General features: G+C 31.8%; 1 protein-coding gene across 4 annotated transcripts in view; it reads left to right on the forward strand.

The window, feature by feature from the left end:
- Positions 1-27,852, forward strand: part of LOC130449104 (uncharacterized) — a 294,569-nt gene that overhangs the window by 41,316 nt on the left and 225,401 nt on the right. The window contains exon 1 of one of the 4 annotated variants that reach the window (XM_056786778.1): positions 11,831-12,025. The exons of the other annotated variants lie outside the window; for them this stretch is intronic. The gene's annotated coding sequence lies outside the window, so the exon portion shown is untranslated. Of the gene's footprint in view, positions 1-11,830; positions 12,026-27,852 lie in introns of those variants that run through there. 4 annotated transcript variants of the gene reach the window in all.

The raw sequence follows: 27,852 nt of genomic DNA on the forward strand, positions 1-27,852 counted from the left end.
TTCATAATAAATAGCACAGTTAAAAAGATTAAAGAGTTTGAACTGTTGTACAACCCATTTTAGTACAGGCAAATAAGGTGAAAGTAAATAATAAGTAAAATTTGTGCTCTTAAAAGAAAAATTGTTTATCTCATAAACTAACCACTTTAACCTACAAGTATTATACATTTTTGAAATCAGCTCAAAGAGGAGTATCCAAATTTTACATAAAAAATATGAAAAGTAATTTAAAAAATAAAGGGGATGCTGCTAGGGGTGAGGGGGTGGCTTTTCCAGTAAGTTTAAATAAGCCATAATGCTTGCCCCTTCCAACATAAATTGACGTGTTTTTGGATTTTTTCTAAATACCAGTATTACAAAAGTTATTAAAGGTGGATACTTTTATCTGAAAAGCACTGTATAATTCGAGATTTATGAATATATTGTAGGGCTGGAAGCTTGAATAAGCATGAAGAGTAAATAAGTAGTGGTAAACTGGAAGTACCTACGTCCTTTTTTCTGTTATCACCTCTCGTGCTCACCTATGCCCACCTATTTTCCTCGCACAAATATGGCATGTTGTGCAACACCCTCCGTATATAAAAGACATTTGACAATAATTTATTAAAAAAAACTTATATTCGAAGCAAAACTATTATTATCAATTAATACACGCCTAATTAATTGTCATTTTTAATGAGACAAAGCCACCTTAATTTCTGAATAACTGATAAATATGTACCGTGCGTTTTATTTACGAGTATATAATATTTATAGAATAGGAGCATTCACAGGTGCTTAAAAACTAATAGCCACTAATAGTTCTTTTCTAATTTTATTAAGATTGCCTTTAGTAACTTTTCTATTTTACTCATAGTTAATTTGTAGTGCGCCACCCGTTGTGTCCCTTTTAAAACTACCAAGAGCCGATATCCTTTGAAAAGCTGATCAAGCACCTTGGCTTGAACCTTTTAAAATCACTAGGCAAACTGTGAGGTTTTCCCAAATGTTCAAGCTCGCATGCTTGAATGCCGGGCACTCAACGATGACCACCGATGACATAATCTGCAATTTCTTCCTACTCCATCCACCAGCGGCATTCTAATCGTCCGTGATGTCTATAGCATAGAGAGGCGTCTTAGGTGACCGTCACCGACTAGAAGATCAGTCACCAGTCGAGTAGTCGAGTAGAGAAGTTGCTGGTAAGAGAGGCAGGAGACCAATTTTTGTTTTCATTTGCTTGTCTCATGTCATATGCTCCCATCCGCCCCCGCAGAATTTTTCATACAAGCAGATTACACTTTTAGCTTCATCAAGGAAGGTCCTAGGCCTGTTAGTAGTTTTGGTAATCAGATTTTTGTCGAATGAATCAGCTTCATGGTTTTCCTTATTGCCCGAGTGATTAGGTTATTTTGTACTCCATGACAAGTCTAGAGCAAACTGTTTCATCCGTTTATAGCAGCTCTGTTTTCCAAGAAGATTCAGATTACAGTGTTCTTATGCTGTTGGAATATCGATCTTCCATATTCCATCACAGCGTATACTTCAGTTTGGAAGATGGTAGCATGCTCCCCAAGTAAAAAAACTTATTTATTTCGCTGTGTCCTCTGCAGACGCCTGCTCCGACCAAGCTATTCATTCCCCTCAACTTGGGAAGGTCAGTAGGTATTGGAGTCGTGTATACACGATATTTTATGAATGCTCAAGGGTAGAAATACTATTAGGCCAGTTTATCTTCTTTTAATTGGGGTATAAGTTATAGAGTATCAAGATAACAAATGCCACTTATAATGCCAAGCCAAAAAAGCTCGATAATTGCGCGATTACTTGTGGAATTTGTATATGTAGACTTTAGAACCTGAACAACTGTAAACGGAAGGAACTTAGTTGTAAGCATATTCATAGAACCTACCAAAAAATCGTTACAAAGGATTTCTTTATCTTGATGACACCATCTACGGGTGCTATTGGAGGATCACAACAGAACTTTGTAAGGAACGCACATTGCATAGATTCTCTCTTCGCAAACTGTAAAAAAGAAACAGGTTTCTGTTCTCTACTGATCGAATTGTTCTTTCTTTTAATGTATTATTTGTAACTATGAATATAAAGTGAAACAATAAGATTTTGTTAAGTTTTCTGACTAGTAGGAATAGAAGTTATCAAAGCTTTCAGCAATGATAAAAGAAATAAATTAAAAATGATAAATGATCTAAGAGAAATATTACTCTTAGTGTGATACAATTTATTTCCACAATACAAAGTTGCAAAAAGCATTCTAACAGTCACTCAAGTACCAATTTCTCGAAAAAGAAAATTCATTCCCTTCGACCCATCCACTGAACAGCAATTTATAGAGACACAAAAGCCTCCTCATTGTGATCGTAGGTTTCATTCTTCTCACGTTTTTAATTGATTAACATCCCGGTAATTCTGTTGCAGCGGTGTATCAGAGGCTTTTATTTCGAGATATAGGTCAGGAAATGGAAACTGGTTTTGTAGAAGGATCAGTTTCAATAATTTTATGTTTTAGAGAATATAGTATAGAATAATCTGGTTGGATTATTTAAAAACTCAATTTATTTTGATATGAAATAGGCATGTATTTTTCAGTTTGATAGTTACAAGCTTACATTTATACAGTATGTATACGTATGTATACTAGTTATTTAAATTGACGTCCTCATTATATTTGACAATGTACTAAAGTCTATTATAAAATGCTTCGTATTTACACAATTTCTGATTTGTTATTTTACAGTTTGTTATCATTATGCTATTTCTCAGTTTTTATTCGATAATTAGTTCATGTTTTGTACACAATTTTTTTAATATACATAGAAAATGAGATAAAACTGCATATCTGGCAGGCAACTGTATTTATTATTGGAGGAACTGTTTGATTTATAGACAATACAGCAGATCTAAATACTTTGGTCGGTTGAAATTGCATTCTACAAAGAATTGTTCAATAACAATGATACCGCTATCACCTTTTCAAACATTGCTAACTTTTAAAACCATATTTTGTGGTCCAGCATCCATCTAGGATTAGTGCCGCTTAATTGATGATAATGAGAAATAATTCATGAAACAACTATAGGCTAGCTTGTTTTGGTTCCCTCGGATGCCTACAGCTTAATTTCCACAATGTCGAAAGCATATTTCCATCTTTAACAGTATAAAGTTTATACTTTTTCTCTGTGTAGTTCTGTATAGCTTCGAAACAATCTTTTGTATCATCATCCATCATTTAACATTCGTCGTTTTTCTGTCAAAGCTGGCCACTGGCAAAGCAAATGGTTCTCCGTTACAATAGTTATGCGTTGTCATTCCTCATTTCTTGTGTCAACAGTACTATATCCAGTGATCACTCAAATGGTCTTCTGGATTGAATATTTCGTGAATCTCATTATCTTCGTTGTTTTCTCTTCATTGATCCTTGACAAATTGCACTGGGTATCACGAAATTACTTTTGTTTTGCCTTATATCCTGCTTCCTATGTCTATAACATCATTTAACAATTCTAACGATATTAGCACTGTAATTTTTTTCTTCGTCATCATTTCTTGTCGTACCACTTTTTGCAAACCTATCTGCTTTATAGTTTTCTTCCACTTTATAATATCGAGGTACCTAGCAGAGGTTTATTTTAGTACCGCTAATCCAGGAGAGTGTCTCGCAACAGCAGTTATTGATGCTACACTTTTTAATGCAGCCTGGCTATCTGGGTAGATTGTTGGTTTGCTTCAGTTTCCTTAAGAGTCTGGTAACTTCTGTATTGCGTAAATTTCTGCTTTTATCATTTTATCAGTCTGTAGGACTTCTTGATATTCTGTTTTTGTAATTACATAGTTCGTCTTCCAAACTAACGGATTCACTTTTTTGTTCTTTTTCTATTTCATATATTTCTTAGATGATAGTTGTGTGTCCATAATTCTTTTGCCTCTCAACCGGAGAGCGCTTCTTGAGAACACACCTTTTATAAACAATTCTATAAGTTGTAGACTTAGTATTGCTTCTAGTGCTGCTCGTGCAGTACTTATGGCTTCTGTGATTCCCAGTGCTGGTATCCTCTGCAGTTTTGTGCGATTTTTTTATTTAGTGCAAGTTTGATAGATTCCCACCATACTATTGAACCATAGATTATTATGGATAGATAGATAGTTTATTAGACCCATTCATATGCATTGAGTAGATTTAAAGTCAGTTCAGTAAATCCAGCGAGTTACATCGTACATACATACATACATGGTGTTGTATACAATCTGTATATATGCTTTATTACCTTTGGCTATAGTTCCTTCGTTTTCCTACAGGTGCAGAAAGCATTGATTTTTTTTTCATTGTTCATTCCTTTTCCATGAATGTTTCGAGTATAGTATTTAGCTTCCTTCGAAATAAAAATTTCTTGTCTAATAATTTTCGATGTGGTGTACTTTCTTGTGGACAGAGTTAGTTCGGTATTTTTAGAATCGACCCCAGTACATTATTTTCTACCCACAAGGATTCCTTCTAGATTCCTTTAAGTTTGCAAAACTTCACTTATCTTGTTGTTGCTTTTTAGTAAATATCTTCAAGACAGTCAATTTTTTTTCCTCACTACATTAAGAGTATCATTAGATTACAGATTTTTTAACTCATGGAATGTCACTACAAACGGATTATTTAAAAATCAGAATGATGTTTTCTGGACTATTACAGAACTATTAGGTAATCTGTTTTACTGAATATAGAAAGATTCCGTTTGTAGCACTGCAAAAAACAAAAGGCGTGAAAGGAGTAAGAAATGCCTAAACGGTTATAATTTATCTGATTGAAAAACATGATTAGAAAATTATTGGCATTGTCCAAGATTCTAATCTCGACTGCAACGTTATAAATTTCGATAAAATATCTTGGACATGACTAGGCAGTTTCGTTGGGTTAGATTTTCATTATAATGCAATAGATAGTACGGAATGTGAGACTAAACCAAATATTAAATTGATTATGAAGGCATTTCACATTTTTTTCTCATTTATTATTATTATTATATATATTATTATTGTTTGTTCGTTAAGAGTGTGAAAGAGGCTTTATAAATCATCTAAATCTGTAATTGAGAAGTTTACGACCCAAATATGTATGGCAGCAACAGCCAATGGAAAATGTGTGTGGTATTTGTGAAAAATACTTTAGCTACGAGGGCTTTTTGAGGAAAAGCCACGTTATTTGCTAAATGAATATGGAGAAAAATAATAATAAACAGTAGAGGACAAGTTATTGAAAGAATAACTTGAAAGTAATTCGCACCATGGAATAAATTATATGGCATTTTTTGTGGATGTCCGATGGCAGTCATTTACTACAACTTTCCATAACAGAATAGTGCATAGTTCTACGACAGTGAGGCGGTGTTTGGATGAAAATGAAGACTCTTGTTGAAACTTCTTCTTCTTCATTAGAACTCTTTTCAGCTTTTCGTGTTATGGATACAATGAAATACAATAAAAAGGAATAACCATAAACTGGAGGTAATAATTGGCTAAAGAAACCTAGAACCGGTGGAAATAGTGGGAGTAGAGTATGCAGAACATACATTAACAGTAATATATGCCTTCAAGGAAATGGAAAAAAGTACATACTTGTATTAAGAGAGAAAGAAGATCTGAGAATGGAAGTAAATATCAAAAAAATGCAAAAGATGGTAGTAAACCTAAAAAAGGAACATGGGAAAGATGTACTAATGAAAGTACAGAGAAAAGAGAAAGTGACTATAATTGGAAAATCTGAGAACCATTTTTACAGATAATTCAGAAAAGTCAATCGAAGCGGCATTGAACTCAATAGACAGAAAAATGATATGAGATAGTTTGAGGAAAATAGAAATTTCTTGAAAAATAATAGAGATAACAAAAAGAATACATGAAAATTTGAGAGGGAAGTAGGAGATTGAATTGTATGTTTTGCATGTTTTCTATCAGGACATATGACTTTAGAGTTAGGAGTGTGTTATTTATACTTTGGATAACGGGAAGAAGTATTGGAGGCCTATTGCTCACCAACATCTCGTTGGCTAGCGTTTGCGTTACTGATTGAATTTAACATCCTACTGACTGCGCCAATTAACTTAAAAGGTAGTCGAATTCACTTTTTATACACAAATATTTTATAATATTCAACTAGAAATACAAAAAGTTATAACTTTCCAAAAGAAGTAAGCAATGAATGATTAATAAATAATAATGATCTTTGGAACAATAATGCTTTTATATAGCGCAATTATAGGGCTTGCATCTTTAAATTTTCATGCGTCGAAAAGGAGAGATGAAATAATTCCTGTCGCCAATGTCTGAATTCCCAAAAAAGGGGAAGATAGATTAACTGTCATGGGACTTCATGCTCCCAAATTCATTGTTGGCAAAGGATGCGATTGCTCTTGCTATCACGATATAAGTTGCTATGATCCACTCGCTTACTAGTCGTCCAATATAAGAAGTAGTTTTCTGTCGCTTCGTATGGAAACTGATCCAACTTGATATTTTTTATGAACACTCCTAGTTTTATAGCTGGCAATGTGTTGTTCAGAATTTGGATATCGGTTTACTAGGTACTACGGTAGCTAGTTTAGTATGTACGTGAGGAATAAACAATGAATAAATTATCATTTGCAACATTACTGCTTTTATATTGCGAGACTGTACGGATTGCAACTCTTTTATCTTCTCATACGCCGTTTTCGTTATTTTACTCTTAACTACAAGGATGGTCCTAGAAGTATCTGGCCTGACCTAGAGATGGCGGTAGTTGCATGGATAATACCACTTTATTAGAAAGTACACAATCTATACAGCATATGTTTCGAGTTTGAAGACCATTTGTTTGACAGCCATCAATAGTGAACCTTTTCAGTGAATTTGTAAACATGGAAAAATTGGTCATCGTTATATGATACAATACTTTCATTTGAAAAGCATAGCCCTACGAATATAAAAAATGAACTTGATTCCACTCTGAGTGAGATTGCTCCTTCGTTATCAACAGTAAAATATAGGATAGCCAAGTTTAAACGAGGCCGTACGACCTGCGAAGACAAGCACTGGAGTGATAACCTAACCTAACCTAACCTAACCAAATAAGGAGACTCCAGAAATGTTGAAAAAAATCCACTAATTGGTACTGGATGGTCGCGAAAGTTCGCGAGCTAGCAGACATAGTAGGCATATTAACTGAAAATTTGGACATAAGAAATATGTGCGAAAGGTGGGGGCTGCGTCATGAAGATGTTTCCATCGAATGTTTGGCAATGTTTCACAAAAATAGCCGATTTATGCGCTGTTTCATAACCATGGATGAAACGAGGATCTATCACTTCACACCCGAAATAGAAAAACAATCAAAACAATGGACTGAAAAGGGGGAACCGACTACAAAGAAGGCAAAAATTTTGACTATCTTGAAAAAGGAAAAACTATCAACGGTGAGTAGTATGTGAACTTATTGGAACGTTTGAGCGAAGAGATCAAGCAAAACGGCCGTATTTGGCTAAGAAGAAAGTGTTGTTTTATCAATCCAATGCACCAGATCACACATCTGCTATTACAATGGCCAAAATTAATGAATTAAAGTTTGAATTGCTACCTCATGCACCATATTCGACAGATAAAGCCCCTTCGGATTATTTACTGTTCAGACTTGAAAAAATGGCTCGGTGGTCAAAGATTTTCCAGCAATCGTTTGACGATTTTTATTATAAAAAGGTTAATCGAACTTAATGAACATCGGAAAAGTGTATGGAGATAACATGAGATTACGTTGAAAAATAAATATATTTTTTTCCAAAAACTTCTGGGACTATCCTCGTATTGTTAATAGAAGTGACGGAATTGGTAGAAAAATATATATTCTCATATTTTTTACATTTATTTTATATATCTGACGCAACAAATTTAACGATACCTGTATCTTATGCCCACGTTCGGTCATTTACAATACTTGTCATCTGCACATTTTTATAAAATCATACAATCTGCCATTTCAAGAAATCGGTCTAGAAATTTTTCTTTGGATTTTTTTTTATCCCGGAGTTATGAAAAAATTCTCTATTGTTGTAATCTCACTAAAGGTTACATTCACGAGAGAATATATAGAATAAAAAAGGAAAATCGACCCTTTTTTGCTGAATGAGCAAAAAAAAATTGCCGAAACTGTGAAAAAAGAGGAAAATTTGAATTAATATGGGCATGATTTAATTGGCAGATTCAGAACAGGACCGGTTTTGATATATACCAATCTATTAAAAGTAATGATATTTGAAAAAAATTTAATTTAAATGGAGTTATTTTCCTGCAGTAAATTTGTTTGAACATTACGATATCATTAATAAAATTGACAAGCTTCACAAAAAAGTGTCATATCTAAAGATAATTGAGAAATGTGAGCTCATAGTTTGAAGGAATGGAACGTAAACTACTCCTTGCCCTGCCGAAAGACGCAATCAGTTCCAAGGTTAAGCGAAAGTTGTTCTCTTATAACAAGACAATGCTAAACCATCACTTCACACCCGGAACAAAAGAACAATCAAAACAATGGACTGAGAAGGGAGAACCGTCTCCAAAGAAGCCAAGAACAGTTCCATCTGCAGGCAAGATCAGGGCGGTGGTTTTTTATGATGAGCTTGGAATAATTTTAATTGATTACCTTTAAAAAAGGAAAACTATTAACGGCGAGTATTAAGCAAACTTATGGGAATGTTAGAGCGAAAGCAAAAACAGCCGCATTTGACTAAGGAGAAAATGTTGTTTTATCAATACAATGCACCAGCTCCCAAATCCGTTAATGCGGTGTCCAAAATTAATGAATTAAAATTTGAATTTCTACCGCATGCACCCTAATCGCCAAATTTAGCCCCCTTCGATTATTTTTGTTGCCAGTCTTGAAAAAATGGCTCGTTGGTCAAATATTTTCCAACAATGAAAAGGTGATGTCGGCAGTTAATGGCCATTTTGAGGAGCTTTATGATTCTTATTATAAAAAGAGTATCGAATTTATTGAACATCGTTCGGAAAAATGTATGAAGCTAGAAAGATTTATCTAAAAAACTTGAGAAATCAGTGGTTGACAGAGGAAAATTACCTGAACCCGTCGCAAAGACAGTTTGATTCGAAGAAAAAGTTTTGTTGGGTTTCTGGTAGAATTATGAAGGTTTAGTGTACATCAAAAGCATTTCGAGCTATCAATTTCAAGGTGAATATGAGATATTGTATGGATTATCATTGTGAAACAATATCTTACCGTCTACTTTGTATAGAACCATCAAATCAGTTTTATGCATTCTGAGAAGTACTCAGATAGGCGAAAACTAACAACTCTACTAAGTTAATAGTAATGATTTGTTCTGCTTAGATATGAATCTGAAAATAAAAATTGTTACAATTGACAAATCAATATAAATACTGCGTTCTCAGAAGAACAATTATTATACATTGAGATACAGAATTTCATATTTTTTTTCTGTCCTTTTCATATGTAATAAAAATCTATCTTTGTAGACATCAAAAGACTTTTTGTTTCACAAATAAATTTTATCCAAAAGCCTGCTTTTAATGTTTATTTTAACGAAGTAATTCAGGAACAGATGTTCTAGAAATATCAAAAGACTTTTCATATTCTGATTCTTCGTATTATTTATTATGTAGAATTTAGAAAAAAGATCCCGTCTATTGGAAGAATAATCTACGGAATAATGAGAACAATATAATATAATAGTATAATAAGATAGAATTAGTAATATTGAAGTGGAAGTAAAACCATATAGTAAATAAGAAGAAAAAGCATAACAAGAAATGCTATTTGTATGTAAATTAGAAGAAGCAAATTCAGTAAGAAATTATAAGAAAGGCATAAAAGAGAAAAATAATGACTACAAAAAAGGAGACCAACACAAAGATTCAACAAAACTTTAACAGGAATAATGGGAATAAAAGAAAGAAAACGTAACAAAGTAAACATAAAGAAGTGTGGAGGGATTCGCGAGAAAATAAATATTTTTTAGTCATTATTACTTGTCTTTTAAATAATAAATACTGAGAAGCTCTTACTCGACATCACAATGCTGTATATATGGGTTATTAAATCATATTTCCTTGATATATCAAATCAATTTTTAGACCCTTCTAATTGTAATTGTAATAATTTTCTTGCTTCTATATGACTCTAAACGTCATCAAAGAATTGGAAATTGAATTTTTTACAGGGTTCAAGAGAACATGTTTTTTTTGTTATTTTTACAAATGTTTCTGTGAAACAAATTATTTTTAATTATTACTATGAATAAAATAATTGCAATGTTCAAAATAATTGGTTGAAAACTTTTCATCCAGCACAAAGGCAAGTGCTATAAAAGTCGTTTTGAAGCCAAATGCGTGTGATATTAATATATGCTTGAAATAGTAACTTTAAAAAATACCCATATCACAATGAAAATGAATTTAAATTATTTGCTCTCGGCCTCTGAAGACGATAACTTGGTTATCTAAACGCGCTTCGTTAATTTTAAAGGACTTGGAATATTATGCAAAACCATTTCTATGATTCTCTTACATTTAGAGAAGATCAATAGGGATAAAAAAATCAGGAATAACATATTTAAAAGAAAATAAACATGAAACATATTTAAAAGAAAATAAACATGAAAATTAATTCAGAAACAGGAGAGATCATGAATATTAATAAGAAAAGCACTTTGCTATATATATATGAGGATTTTCTCAATAATTATAAATTTATTGTGATAAATATGAAATTATAGCATAAAGGACATGGTACATAATGAAGATGGAATGGAATATATCCGACGTTCCTTGTTACAATTGCAATACATTATTTACTAATGACAAACATTCCAACATATATAAAATAGATTAAGGAATCAGTGTGATAGAAAATAAAAATGCATACAAAACGTGAAATATATCAATCTATAGGAGAAAAAACGATTTAAATGCTTCGAAAACAACTTAAAATTCTATTTTATAAATTTTATAAAAATTATTGAATTGATTATTGTGTTTTTCTCGTATATTATAATCTCAAATTTGGATAGGAAATCTTTTTTCGATTATATTTTGGTAAATATCAAAATTAGGACAAAGAGACAAAAATTCATTTTATGAAAATAGAATTCTACCAAGCGTCAATTTGAATATTGAATTTTGAAATTCATGAATTTTATGTTTTTACAAGTAACTATACAATTTAAAACCGCCGAATCGTAACTAATTATTTCCCAGATGATGAATATTTAAGTATTCGATAGTTCGATATATATTAAAGTAAGTACACATTGGTGTTTAATTTTGCCACATTCCTAATTCGAAAACGCTCATAATGTTGCTGGGAAAGATTTCGTTCCAATTCATACATTTATAAACACAATAACAAAATTCATTGAATTTTAAGGTTCCGAATTCAATTCTAGTTCATCCAATGAAAAAATCTGGTAAAAATAGAAAAATAGCCAAAATTCTGAATGAAGAGAAAGAATCAAAGGAAAATTATGCAAAAAATGCTCACTTTCAATTACAAAACTCGTTCAAATTGCACCTTTCTGATTAACTATACACCCTGTATTAAATACCATAATTTTTATCAAAAAATTATAATACTTATTTTAGTTATGTTCCCAATTGTATACTTTTAAATATATATAAATATATTATGTATCACCTGTTACCTTTTTGCATTGTAAACCAGTCTTAGAGTTGAATAACTGTTAGTTGTGCGCATGACCGATCTACCAGCACCTTGAGACAATCTCCAAGAAGTTGGGTACCTGACAACGCAAAAGTTAAAATATCACTCTGTCAGCCGGGTCCAGTGTTCTGTGTACATCTTAAAATCGTGGAAACCCTTTTTTCACTGGAAGTGAGTGAAATACGGTGATAAGTGATTGTTTTAATAGTGATATATCGAAGAGGTTTCTATTCTGACGCTTTATTGAAGTCTTTAATGGACAAACTATACTTTGAAGCTAGATAGGAACTCGTTCGCCGAAATTTATAGGTATGCAATTCTCTCATATAAGATATCAAATAATATACAATATTTATTGATCATTCGCTTTATACAAAGTTATTCGCAAAATAATGTCCTGCTGACTTGAGATATGACAAGTGTGTACACTAGAAATCATATGTACATTATGTTTTACCGTAAGAAGAGGTGAATAACCCAGTCATATAGGTACGAGGAAATCATTTTCGTCTATATATAGTTGACAAATGATAAGATTCATTGTTGAATATAATATTCGTTTAATTATATTTCATCATGACACATTATTGTGGGAAATAAATTTACATTTTATTAACAATAGTTTTATATATTTATTATTTTACACAACGACATAGATGGAACAATGCTAAAAAAAGGTAAAAAAAATAATGACTATTCATTAAGATGATATATAGTATTTTTTTTAAATGCCAAGAAAAACTCTTTATATACAAAATATAAGTGAGACAATTACTTATTTTTTATAATGTAACTCAATAAGTCGTGTGACTTACTAAGAAAAACACATTCTGTTGCTAAAAATCGATTTTATTCATCAGTATAATCTCCTTCAAGAACAATACAATGATTTCAACGCTTCTCTAGCTTCTCGATGCCATACTTGTAGAAGGATTTGTTTTTTGACTTCAAATAGGATTCATGTGCAGCATTTGCTTCTTGATTTTAGCTGAATTTCTTACCGACGGGCATTTTGTGAGATCAGCGAATAGCCAGCAGCCAATGGGGGACAGATCTGGACTATACGGTGGATGAGGAAACAATTCGAAGTGTCGTTCGTTCAATTTAATCATTGTTGCCATCGACTTGTGAATAGGTGCGTTATCTTGGTGAAGTGGTGGGTTTTTCTTCGACATATGAGGCCGATTTTTGCATTAAAACGATCCAACAACTCTATGTAGTATTCGCTATTGATTGTCTTTCCCTTTTGGGAACAATATTTCATGAGCATCCCAAAATACCTTCCCAGCTGACTGCTATTCTGTTGGACGCTTGGGACGTGGTTCACTGGTTGCAGTCCACTCAGATGATGATTGTTTTGATACTGGAGTGAAGTGATGGGTCCATGTTTTATCAATTGTCACATATCGAAGTAAAAAATCTGATTTCTTACGTGTATACAGTGGTCTAAATCATCAACACGTTGATGATTTTGATTTTGAATAACTGTGAGTAATGAAAAAAGCTTTCTGGTTGTCAAATGTTCATAAATAATTGTAAACACACTGTTTCCTGATATCTTTACGGCCTCAGTTATCTCACACAAATCTAATTTACGATTAGGTATAAGCAATTTGTGAACTGTTTTATATATTCTGGGTTTACTACCTCAATTGGACGACCAGAACGTTCAATTGTTTCATTGGTTCTTTTCGATGGAACAGAGTCCGTACAACACTTTTGAGGCCATTGCTGAGCTGGTACAGTTTTTTCCATCAAGTAGCAATGATAAATTAACACACGAATTTGTTTTGAAAATGACAAAAATAGTTTCACTTTTTTCTGACCAATCGAAATGTCATGAATTTTCACACATAGTCTTCGAAAAGCTGGTATGGATTTGACAATATATACAAGCTATAACCAATTTCAGTATATAATTAAACATTATCGAAGTTTTCCAATGCTTATCGAAAAAAATATTTTTCAACCATCGCAAACCACTGACTCACCGCACATATGATTTCATTATCCCAAAAAAATCATCTACCACGTAAATTTTGGAAACCGGTAACGTTTGGAGCCAATTCTGAAGAATATGGTGAATGGTCAACTAATGCGAAGGCTCCTTGGGCTAAAACACCCTAGTTCTCGGGGATGTTCTTGTAATTGTGCTTTCCTTTTGCAGGTAATTTCTATGATTCCTTAAATCTTTTTGGCCGTGTTGAACCTTAATATTCTCACCACCTACTCACGTTATCATAATTATTGTTCTTGTTACGAACTATGCAAAATCCCTTTGTCTTGCGTCAGAGGATTCCTGAAAAATTCTTCCCTAATTTGCTTGAGTACATCTGTTGTAACTGGAGACTTTTCTCCAGTAAGCGGTTTTTGGGTTTCAGTATATATAATTGGTACCCTGATATGGTGAACAATCACTATTCAATTGGACAACAAAAGTTTTTCAAGTGAAGAAATTAAAATAAAAGGAAACTGTGGAAAAACTTTAAGCACCCCCCAAAAAATTAAATTCGATAAAGCAGATAAATTTATCTCCGATCTAATAAAAAATGATGTTAAAAGTAAAATAAAAATTCAGAAATTTATATGCCAGAGATGAGAAATTGAATTAAGGCATCAACTATGGTGTAAGTTGATGAAGATACCGTCATTGAGGGCTTCGTTTTGCTATCCAAATCTGGCAGCTATTGAGCTACGGGAAAAAAATTAAATTAGAAAAGAGACAAAGCTAGTGCTCTAACACATACAAAAAGGGAAATTCATATTTTTGAAGTATAACCAAATAAAATTCTATTATACTCGTAGAGAGGTAGACAAGCACGTAGTAATTTTATAATGGGTGATGGAGATCCTTTTATATATTGGATATGCTTCAATTATAGAGAACATTTTTCTCTCTATAGTTGGAATTTGGATGAACTTGGAATGGCTTCTTTTTGTGTGAGATTCGTTCACCGTGTGTGCGTTCGCCCACTATTGCTCGAGGAAAAAAATGAGAATTCATGAAAAAATAATACGATAAACCAAAATTAACGGACTAAACAGACTAAACAGATTTCTCAAGACCTACATTAAGTTTTTGGGAAATTGCACTGCATTAAACTCTTTTAACCAGATTCAGCAGTTTCTAGCAAGAGTCTATATATAAAGTTACAATGTGATGTAATGATGAATAATTGATATGATTTATAAATAATTCCTTATTCTATTAGATTGATCCAGTTTTTGAAATTTATGAAGATGAACTTTGTAGCTAACTCCGTGTAAAAAGTTATAAAATTGATAAATAAATAAAAGTAGATATAGATGGGCTTAATTTTATTTAATATTTGTTTTAACCAGAACTAATCAAACGATAAAATAACAAACAATACTAAAAAAAATAAAAGTATATACAAAATTTAATCTTTTTTGTTACACAAAAACTTATCCCAAAATTTAAATGTACTATGGCCACCAAACAGTAATATGTTAATGAACAAAAAATTGACATCGGGTTTCTTTGTGACATTGAGACATTTATTTTTTAAAAAAGCTCAAAAATCACTTACACTTAATGTACAATAAACAGCTGTGATTTTCGTGAATGTTTGGCTTCTGGTAGGTCCCTCTCAAGACAAAACTTTTTTTTTCTATAGCGCTTTTCTATTAGGGAAATGGACTGATGAAATCTTTTGTTTGTCACTCACAGCACCCAAATTCTCAGGGAAGAAATCCAGATGAGAGTATAGGATTTGTATTTTTAGAGACGTATTACATCCCAATGAAATTATAAGTTTATTGATCAGGTCTGTAATTCTACGCTTTATAGTTTCCTAGGAAATGTTGGACAACATTCACAAAACATTTCCAAACGACTTTATCCAGATCATTCAGCTTTTTGCCTCGTTGAGTTTAGGAAATTTCTTTTTCGGGTATAAAAATCACTGCCATCTGAAGGCATAGATTTTTCAAAATTTTTTATTAGGCCGTGTTTCATATGCAAAAGTATGTCTTCAGGATTCACTAAATGATCATTGTTAACATTCTTCTGTCCTGAAGTAAGTGATACGCGCTTGGACCATACTTTCTTTGTCTAGTGCCATTTTTTGTCACTGTCCCATTCGAAAATGAAACAGCAATATTTTGTATAACCAAGCTGTAGCCCAACCTAAAGAGTAATGACATTGAAATCTCTACAAATTTTCCAAAGGTGTTTACTGTATTTAATTTTTTCAAGAAGAAACTTTTAGAGTGTTCATTGAACAATCTCTAGCGACTTGGATCATATTCAAAATTCAATAAATTCAACACTACAGGAATGTTATGACAATAGACTAAATCATCTGCTTTAGAAAAGTGAGATTTCATTTCATCGCCACGATGTTGAAAATAAAAAATTTTCGTACCATGAGAAAGTAAATTCCAGTCGCTTAATCTAGACCCCAAAAGCTCAGCTTGTTTTTTAGACAATTCACGTACTAAATTGTTTAAATCAATTTGTATCAATAACTGCGGTTCTTTAGAAGTTGACGGTTAATAACACTCTTGAGATACCTTATAGGGTTGACTAAGATTCCGAATTAGAAACCGAATCCTGACTTTCTGCTTGATTTGGAGGCTTTAGCACAGCCAGTTCGGCTTTATGTGGTTGTGACGCCTTTTATTTGAATCAAACAAAAATAACAATCACTTATATGATCTTTTGATTCCGTCCAGGTTATTGGTATACGAAAAGGCAAATGTCTTACACACGTTACATAACATATATTTGAAACCCAGGATTTATTTTGGTGGTGCACAGGAAACGGAAATAGTCTAAATAGCACTTTTCTATTAATGGCAAAATTTTCGACGCTGAGATGTAAAAGTTAATTATCCACACACATAACAAAAACTGTAGTAGTAACTTAGTTAAACGCAATCGTTATACAGTCGCCTAAATTAAGTTATTCAAACAGACACAGGTAAATGAGGTCAAAAAGAATATATATTTTTTGAAACTAGAATGCACCATAATAAAAATCATCACAAAGATCGTGTGACAAAAGCAGTGTTTACCTGTGTTATTAGTACATTGGCAAGATCCCTTTGCCAAGATTCCAAGTCCCCCAGAAATGCCTGTATAATATTCATATAATCTACACCATTTATCAATTGCATGTTTGCTTTCTTTCTTCATGGTGTCTTGTTAAAAAATTTTACGCTACAGTATCATTTTCATAATTATTCTTCTATCAGACAGTGTCGTAATTTAAAACCAATTACAAAGTATGCGCCTCACAATTTCAACGGTAAACAGGTTTACTTAGGTGTAAAACTAACTGGGTTGAAGGTAAAGGGCTTTGTTTAACTTGCAAGTAGTGTTACTTATCACAACTTAAGAAATAGCGCTGGACTGAATTATTAGGCTAGGGAATAATCTTTCAATGGTAGGTATTTCTACATTCCAGGTCTTGAGTATCTTTAAAGATTTTAATAGGTTTTCCAAGGGCTTCTTCTAATTATAGAAATAATAATAAAAACTCCAAATTCTACTTAGAATCTGTACTTGTTATCAATTTTATAGTCCATTCATTTCACGTGCCAAATAAGTTTACATGATCAATTTCACGTTAATTCCTTTTACATTAATAAAATCTCAATGATGACGAAAATTTATATATTATAAATATGCAAAAATTATGGGAAATTCTACATATATTAAATAACCTTTGGGAGCAGCAGGATAGTAAATCAAGCACTGGTAAAAAGAGAATTAAGAAATTATTAATTACGTAAATGTTTGAGTAAACCCCGGAAATTGAGAGATTGAGAACGCATATTCTACTATTGTAAAAGGCAGTTAAGGAAAATTACTTAAAAATCCTAGGTTAGCTTATCTAGTAGATATGTCAATGGATTTATAGATTTCAATTGGAAAAATTCGTTAAACAGTAACCCATATTTCAGTTTTTCTGCGTGTGGTTTGCTTCATTTGTGTCAAAAGTAGATGATTTTGTAGAGTATTTCTTACAAAAGCTAAATTTGATTCCATCAAAGCTATTTTTCAATAATACTAGATATCCAGTAGAGATAAAAACAATCAACACCCATGGATAACTTTTAAAAAAGTGTATAAAAGTATGGTTAATTCCAAATGGGTTGGTAGATAACATTTTTTATGCAAAAAAGTTGATGGTAGTTTCTTAAGTACACTGGACTACATATTGTATGTTTGATTCAATAATTGTAATTTATTCCAAAGAACAAATAACTTTAAGTATTGAAAAATAGATACAGTGTTCTAAACCGCCGGCATTATATATCTGGTATAAATTCATTATAAATGTTTCTTGGTATACTCAACAAACGTATCGTTTTCGGAAGCTATATAAATAAACAAGCCATAAATATGAAAATACCTTTATTTCTTTTTTCAATTTACTCGTTCTATCTTTGTAACACTGGCGTCAGAAAGACGAAGTTGCAGACTATGACTCAACATAAGAACCATATTATTGTTATTGCGAATTAATGTCGGTATTATTAATTTTTTCATGTGTATAATGGTTTTTATAATAATTATCAACGTTGAATAAGTAACTGTGTTTTGAATATTCATCTTTGTAGCAAACAAAAATAATACTTGGCTCGGTATTTGCAATCAACTATAACATTCGATAAAAATGTCATCTTAAAGTTTCCAATTTCCGAAACTTTTGAGTAATTTTTTGACTTCTATTCATTCATATTGCTTAAAATATCTAACGTTCTAAGATCTAAATTTTAAAAAATTGACCTAAAAAATAGTTTCTTTTAATCAATTAATTATTTATGTATATATTTTATGTAACATTAAAGAATACACACCTTTAGTAAATAAGAAGGTCATAGTAACACGTATATAACACTGATCTTGCAAATTTTATTTTTAATATTAAAAGACAAAATAAAAAATAACAAATTCTGATTCAATAGGTTCACTTCAATAAGTTGTGAGCTGTGCATATAGTCGACGGTTAAGAATATTTGTTTTTTGTTTTGGAATATTAGTATTAGTTCTTCCAATATCAATTGAAGATTATAAAAACCCTTGCCGACAATTTTGTTTGATCTATCATAAGCATACATACCTCATTTTATATATTTATTATTTTTACAAATTGTTTTAAAAGTATGTATATCTTATGCGAGAAGTATTCGTTAAAAGACAATCGAGTCATTATAAATTGGACGGCATTATACGCCGTTATTTAGACAGATGCACTTAATTGTAGTGCTACTTGGAAATCATTATTATACCTCGTTAACTTGCTACAACTGAATATTGAATTATAAAAAGTAAATAGACGAGTAAAATATACCTGCCTGTAAGGGAGTTTGGTTTAAACAGGGTACCAGACGTGAACTGAGCCCTTTTTGTACCCCATTCGTTTATTACAACTTCGGTAGTCTTTTATCTAACGCAAATAACCTTGTCGCCATCGAACTATCCTTGACGATTCAGTTTTTGCCATCCGTTTATTCAGTTTTTTGTTATGCTGACAAAACTTGACGCAATGGTATAATTGTATTCTGGATAATTTGCTACCTTTTGCTTTATTACTTCTAATGTCGCAGTCCTGTTCTCCTTATATAAACTAATATAAACTATAAATTGTCATATAAAACCTTTAATAGCTTTGTCAATTGATTTCAGTTTTTCTTTACATGTTTTTCGGTTCTGTGAATAATCCACTCGATAAATGGAAAATTCATTTACGCTAGTTAATTCAGGAATTCTTATTATGATTGCATTATCAGATTGCAGATTATTTTCGTTTTTTTTTTTAACATTCGAATATCTTTAAAATAACTCGCTGTGTTTGTATATCTAAATCTTATTTGTTACATTCATACCTGTCTTTATTCTTACTACACTGTGCAATAGCATTGTCTTTATACGCCCATGGTCTAAAAAACGCCATATTTCCATTTATTTGAAGAATTTTATGAATTAAATGAATCTCACCACGCCACGCCATTGCTTATCGCAGACTTTCTTGCAGGAATATTTCGAAGAGATTGTGTACATACGCCTTCCGACGTGGACTAACGGTTTGTTACCGATGTTTACCGAATTTTGTACGGGTGATAAACATTATTTTTCATTTCTTAATTTGGTATGAGTGTCGCGGGTATTTATGAAATATTGGTTACTCCCCATATAACTGTAATTGATGTTGGAAGAACTATAACAAATGATTGTTTTCCCAATAATTAATCAGAAACAGCACTAAAGCCTCTTTAACATGATAATTTTCTAGGCTTTTTCTGGTCTGATTTTTTGAGGTCCCGAAATTTTGTTCGGAACATTTTCTGCTTTCACGTTAGGAATTTTTGATTAAGGCCGAATTTTTAGTAAAGTTTGAGCCTCAATTGGCAGTTTAAACTACAGATACAGTTTTTTCACGTTTTACAGATGGTTTTTATTGACAAACTTTGGTGCAAACGTTATCTGGTGATAGTTTAAACTTCAGTTTAACATGAAAGAAAGGATCCGAACCTAACTTTTTCAAATTGTTTATATTCTCATGATATTATAAAGGGTTTTGGTGAAATTATTGAATATTTGCGCTTCATATTTGATAAACTCGACGATGATGATGAAGAAATTATTAACATTGTTGATGCACCGGGAAATAAAAGTGTATTCGTTGTAGAGCAAATGCTTAAATTTTCCCACTTATTTCCTACATTTGTTGTGGTGTAATGAAAAAATTACCGTTTTTTTATCTCTTCACCAGGTTAACCAAAAGCACTACTTCATAGAAATTGCACGATTTTTTTGTTCTTTGTTCATTTTTGTTTATATAACTTTCTTAAACAATTCAACAACAAACAAATGTCGAAAAAATTTTGGATATATTTTCGACTAATATATAGCAAAAAAACATCTGTTTAACTGTGACCTGTAAAATAAATCAATCTCATTTATGCTTGATTTAAACTAGAGTTCAAACCATAGTTTCAATATTAGTTTAATCTCCAGTTTTATCCTAGGCTGTAAAATTGGTACTAAGGCACGATTTTAGAACTCAGTGTAAGTCTGCAGATCAAGCTAGTTTAAAGCAAGAATAAACAAAGCTGCTCTATTTTCTAAGTCACAGTAGAACTCACCTTTTTTGGTCATTTGTCACCCTTGCGGAAATATAACTTAACTTTTACGAGAGAAAAGTCCGCTGGTATTGGTTTTATATGTTAACAAAACTGTATAAACAAAAATATACAAAAAATGATGTAGTTCCATGATAATTAGATATTGCTTTTGGTCAACCCGTTTGTGAAAGAATTAAGACAATTTTAGCTATCAAGAGCTCTATTTACTTGCTAATACTGCATATATCCTTAGCCTAAAGTTTACAGTACCCCTAGACCGCAAGATACGTTTAACCCGAGAATGTGAAAAAGTCGATATCTGTTGTTTAAATTAAATTAAATCCTATTAAATCCTCAATTTGTAAATGACAAGCATGAATTTGTGATATATCCTTTGAAAGGACAATCTCCATCAAAGTAAAATTTATTCTGAAAAATCATGGTGAATTCACCTTAAAATTATTGAATACTAAAATGTGATATTTAGTAGCTCCTCACATTCATCAAGTGAAGGCAAAAAATTAATTATAATAAAGTAGACATAAAAAAATGGTTATATTCCAAATCGATGTGGTATATTAAAAAAATCCACGGAAACAAACAGATACAGCTCTATTTTTCAAGATCAAATCAATATCTAGTTCGGTGTTGATTATTATTCATATCCAAATAAGTTAGAACATAAGAAATTAGCCGTTTTGTTACGGCTTTAGCACAAAGCAACTATCTGTTATTTCGACATGAATAAATTTCACGATTCGCCTTAAATGGTATTGCTTAGACTACACATTTCTTTCACCACGTCATAAAGTCGTGATTAAGAGATGTATGATTCCACAAAATTCTGCCTACAAGAATTTTAATTGACCTTTCACGATGAATCTAATAGAATGAACGATCATATTTTACATCCTAATCAGATAAAAACCGCGATATAGATCTGAAGACAATAGCAATGATAAAATGTACAAAAATAGAGATTGGAGCAAAAACGAATTGAAGGAATTTAATCAAAGACAGGTGTTTATCAAAGATATCTAATAAACCTCTCTCAATAGTAACCGATGGCACAATAAATAGTTGAATGAAAGCCTATTTGGTTTAAAAATCCGATAAGATCTACAATATAACCTAAAAATATCAAATCCAGAAATGTAAACAGAGAATATCGAGATAAATACAAATAAAACTGAGAGCATGTTGATAGCATCATATGATTAAGTTAATAATATTCATAAATAGGGAATACAAAGCGAACAAATGGAAATATATACCTTAATGTAAAGAGAAAGTAGGTAAATTATTTAATACAATGGAAGCATTACTCTTTCGGACAAAAAAGTACCAAGATAAAAAATTCAATACAAATTCAAAGAGAAAAGATATAATAAAAAATGGAAAATATAGAGAGAAACTAAAGATAAAGTCATGGACATCAAATATATGAAACAAAATTGAGATGTTTTAGACATATATATTAGATAGATATCTGAAAATAGAATACCAAGAAAAAAGTTTGGATAAAGAAGCGCATGAAGACCAAGAGAAATATGTATTCAGAATGTGAAAGAAGAGATAAAGGGGGAAAATATAAATGAATAGAAGATCAAACAGAAGATAGAACGGAAAAAATTAGGGAAAACGTTGAACTGAAAATCATCAGAGCATGGTGGGAAACTGAATATGGTTTCAAAGAATCAATCAAAAAATCGAGTTTGATGGATAAAAATAATGTGACGAAGGTGATACGTTTAATCATTGAATTGAGAAATCTGTTTTCTGGTCTTTTTTTCGATTTTGATTTAATTACGAAATTTCTCATTCGAATGTTATATTTATTTCTCTGTTTTTGGCTAGTACCATAGTCGGAATAATTATATTCAATCAATCTTGTTAAAAACTAAATTAGATCGATTTGGTTTTATTCACTGATTATTATTTCTATTAAACTTAATAATTGTTACATTATGAAGACTAAATCGCAGTTGCTGAAATTTATGCAATATTTTGCGCACAGAACCTTTCGCGATTTTAAATTGAATCGAGAGTGGCGAATGCATCGAACTGGAGCTAGAAATCGGAAAGAGCTCACCCCTTCCGATCCGCACCGATCCGTACTTTGGAGCAAAATCGAACTGGAGTTGGATTGGAGTCGTTTCTGACATGTGTATCCCAGCCTGTAGTCGGTTGCAGCAGTCAACCTTGCACCCAACTTTTGCGCTGGTCCGCAAGCACGGTACATTCATCTATATCCGAGGGGGCCAAGGCTGGTAGACCGCAAAGACATTTAGGTAGTCCGCTAGATAAACCCGATATTGATCTCTTGTATCAACAATTTAATTTATGACTCATGACACAAAATTAATGAATTATTTAAAATAAAAATTTTCAACTGTTTACGCTTTAAAGGCTTCAGAGAGAACAATTTCGATCGCAGACGTAAGGTGGCTAAGCCTTTGTGCTTATTAAAAAGATTTCGTATTCTGTTATCAGAAATAAAAAATTTTCAACAAATGGAAGTAAAGCATATTACTGAATTGAAAGATGAGAAATGGTTCACTGCAAAACTTAACGACCTAAACCTATATTAGAGGAAAGAATAAATGTTTAAGAGTCATGAGGAGCGAAAACTTTCAAAGAAACGATAAAGGTATGCGTCTCAATTAAGAAAACGTGAATTGGGAAACTTCAAGAACATGGCAGAAGAGTGCATCCATAATCCAAACCAAAACTTCGAAGATTTCGACTTAATTAGGTTGGAAGTTTCAATTTTATGATATTTCCATTTAATGGAAATGTCAACATGGATAGAGTATCTGAAAAAATAGGACATTCAATAGATACCACATCAATCACTGTCGAGGAAGGAATTATTTAATTAAGATACAATAGATATATTTCTTAAAACCATAGCATCTAGCGATACTGATTTTCGAGAATCAATTTCTAAGGAAGCGTTTCCAAATATTTACAAAATGATTTTGTATTTCAAATCATACTTTGAATCGACGATTCATTGCGAATCTGCTTTTTCAACCATAAACGCCATAAAAACCAAACATCGGCCAAGTTTAACAGATGAACATTTAATTTCGTATTTAAACATTGCAATAAGCTCGTACCAGCCACAATATAATAAACTTGTTCCAGATGTACAGCGCCGAATCTCAACTAAACGAAGTGAATAGGATGGTAATATATGAATACTATTATTATTTTCGTCAGCAAATTTTTATTTTGTTAATATTAATATTGATTTTTTTTTAGAAAAATTAGATAATTTACCAAATTTTCTTGTAATGAATATATAAACATGTACGCTAAGCTGCCAAAGGTATTCCACTTTCGATTATGTAAATGTGGAGAGTAGACCACGGACCCCAATAGTTTGGCTACCCCTGGTCTATATCTAACAAAACGGGGCAAAGCTTGGGACTGTCTACCGTTTTATAATTTTCACGTTCGTCAAAGTTATCATGCAATTATTTTCTATTTTCTGAAAAGCTTCGATAAATTCTAAATGCATATTTGGTTCGTTTCCAGTACAGAATTTAAAATCAGTTCCTGGATTTCCGTCACCATTTGTTAGTCTTCCTATACGTTAATTCCAGTTCGAGAATTCATTAAATTCTCTAGTTTCCAGTTAGAACATCAAATATATTCCTTCTATTTGTTACTGAAATATGCCTTTAATGCTCTTAATCCAATGATGATTTAATAAAAACATAATATTTTTTCACGGCACTAACAATCTCGGTTTTCATCTACATTTTATAACCACTTTTCAAGCTTTCGACGAGGTTTATAGAATGAGTACGTTAAAAAATTTACGGAGGCGTAAATAAGAGGAAATGTATCATAAAATATTTATATCGATTCTGAAAACAATCTACTTCAATCTGAGATCATTTTTAAATACATTGAAAAAATATATAGGTTTTTGTCGTATTTCATTCAATATCATTGAAATTAAATATTGATCTCTTAATAAAGCTATTTTGGTGTTGATGACTCTTTATTCTCTAATCCCTCCGATATCGAACAAAGGGAGCGATGCTAGTTTAAGGGAAAACCTGTCTCTCTGGCTAATATTTCGACGCCTTTCAAGTCGTGTAATTGACAATACTCAGGTTGTCTTCGAGCTCTTGACATGTTATTAGATGGTTGTGAAACACAAGCTTCGAACATCCAAATGAAACTAGTTACGTATAAGAGAATTCAACACAGAATTCTCTCACGGTTAAGGTATCTATAAAGTACATACAGGGTGAGATGTGACAACGTTATTATGGCAGTTATACAAATTTTTTTAATTCATTATCCTATTTATTTTCTCATATTTAAATAACACATCTGATTCTTCTTCCCAAATATGCTGTATACTCTATTATATAGGATCTTTAAATATCATATGATCATTTTTATATCGACATTGCTACGATATAAACGATTAACCGTTAAATGAATATATTGTTTGCGAAAGTACATTATATCTAAGCCAATGAAAAAATACGATTTTCTCAATGTTTTTAAATGCTTCCGCTCACATTTTTTAATTGTATTTGGTATTACTTTACATAAAAAAAAACGTTTTGTCACTCAGCTTTTATTAATCCTATAGATATGGGAATGTTTTTACTTACAATTTTCATCGTCACATTGAAATTATTTTTTCTTACGAATACGGCATAATGAAGCCTCTATTCAATGAGGATATTTTAGATACTAGTAAAGGGTTCTGGCATGTTTTTAGTTTTATTCTGTTTTCCTTTTGATACGTCCGCACACTAATGAATTTCCTAGATTATTAATTCTAAAACTGATAGTGAATTTTCACTGAACTCGCTCATTATAAATAATAGAGGAAAACAAAAAGACAAAACAGAACACATATAAAGAAAAGAGGAATGGAAGATATTATAATTCTTAATATACAGGATGTTCCGCGACTTGATGTAAGAAATTTAGGAATGAGTGGAAATGAGTGGAAATGAAAAAACTTTCTCATGCGACCCCTACTTTCCGAGTTACAGGCTTTTAAAGTTGCGAAATCAAAACATATATTTAAGTATTTTTTCTAAATTATATATTCGAACATTAGGAGTTTCCAATGGATGATTACGTATGTCCATTTGTTTGACGGAATAAATAATTCCACTTTACTATATCTGAAAGCCAGGGGAGGCTAATGCCCAATGGTTCACAATTCGTATATTTTACAGAGACAATCTAAATTTAGCAAAAATGAATTTTCCAATCGATTTTTCAACAAGTTACTTTGTTCAATTAGATTAAATTTATTGAAAATAATTACAGGGGTATTAAAATATAACCAAACATTTCTAATTGAACTGCATACTGTCGAACATCGTGTTACTAACATAAGAAAAAAATTGAAGTGTAAAAAAATTAGTTGCTAGGCCTTCAACCAATCAAATAAAACTATAATGAATATTCGAAGTGAGCACATTGCACTTCTACACATTTTCGGAGTCTACGGAAGATATTTCTTTGAACTTGGAAGAACATTCCCAGATTCTGCCTTATAGGGTCACAATGGAAGTTTATTTTATCGATAATTTCAGTTTTTTGAAGGTATCTTAGAAGCTTGGTATATGAAACACCGGTAAACACAAGAAAATAAATTATCGATAGAATAAACTCCCATTGTGACGTTATAAAGCAGAATCTTCCAAGTTGTAAGTTAACCAACGGAATTTTTCCACATTTCAATTTTTTTTTATATAAATACCACGATGGTCGACAGTATGGAGATTAATGTAAAAGTTACGGAATATAAATCATTGAGTATGAGCCGCCCCTGGCTTTTAGATAGTAGTGTAGAATTATTTATTTCGTCAAACGCACTACATATACATACTCAAGCATCTATTAAAAATTTATAATTTATAATTTATAAATGAGAGGTCGTATGAAAACATTTCTCCCATATCACAGCATTGTTCTGACGTCATCTACTCACTCCCGAATTTTTTACATCAAGTCCCGGAACACCCTGTATATGGAAGTAGAATGAATATTTAATTTATTTTATATTTTATAACTTCGACAGAAGGTGAAATATCTTCATGTCATAATCTTAAATTCATGTCATTAAGAGAAAATCCTACTTTTTCTTAAATACATTTTAATAATAAATTTCTCAGATGAGCTAGGGAGTGAATGTCGTGACTCGTGAATGACAATGAGTTTACAAAGCGGGCTATCTAACTAGTGACGATGCGGCTTACCTCCTCTGGTTTTAACAATAGTGAGTGTCAGTTCTGCAGGTTTAGTCGATAGACAGCCTCGCATTCGCGGAGAAAGTACTCGAATGTTTCGTTAATTTCTTTGTAGAAACGATAAGAGCTGTCGGAAGTTTCGTTGATGTTATTCAGGATAGTATTCAGTAAACATCCTAATAACTTTTCCTAGCTTGCTCGGGTCCAGTTACTAGAATAAGAAAGAAATTTCTTCCATTGTTACACACCTACGTTGTTCTTGTTGTTTTCCCACTCTTTCATTATCATGGCTTGATGACTTCTTAGGAAACCTCCATCCTTATTCACCAGGTTATCAGTTGATTCATTGCCTCCTCGTATTGGGTACCCAAATCAGAGTAAACTAGCTTCTACTAAATTTTATCAGAGTTAAGTGCTTTGAGTGATGTTCTGCTGTCTGAGAATAAATACCTTTGGATTGCCTTTACTGCTTTATGCGCAATGGAACGTCCATGGACGAAAAGCGACTATTTTCATAAAATCTTCAGAAAAGCTTGTGGTTACGCAGTTTCGTATAAAATTGTACATGGATAATATTTTTAGATAATAAAAAACACACAATCGATAGTGTTATATCCCTTGATACGGATATCTTTGATAAAGTTTTATAGAAAGAATCAACCGCCTCAAAATTAACACAGACAGACTAATTTCCTCATTATTGGGAGGTTTAAGCAACTTCAATTTCAATTAATTATATCAGAAGTTCTTTTTCTCGAAAATTATCAATTACATATGTTTCGTTCTCATTAATGA

This window comes from Diorhabda sublineata, chromosome 9 (assembly GCF_026230105.1).
Source record: "Diorhabda sublineata isolate icDioSubl1.1 chromosome 9, icDioSubl1.1, whole genome shotgun sequence".
NCBI classification, from domain to species: Eukaryota; Metazoa; Arthropoda; class Insecta; order Coleoptera; family Chrysomelidae; genus Diorhabda; species Diorhabda sublineata.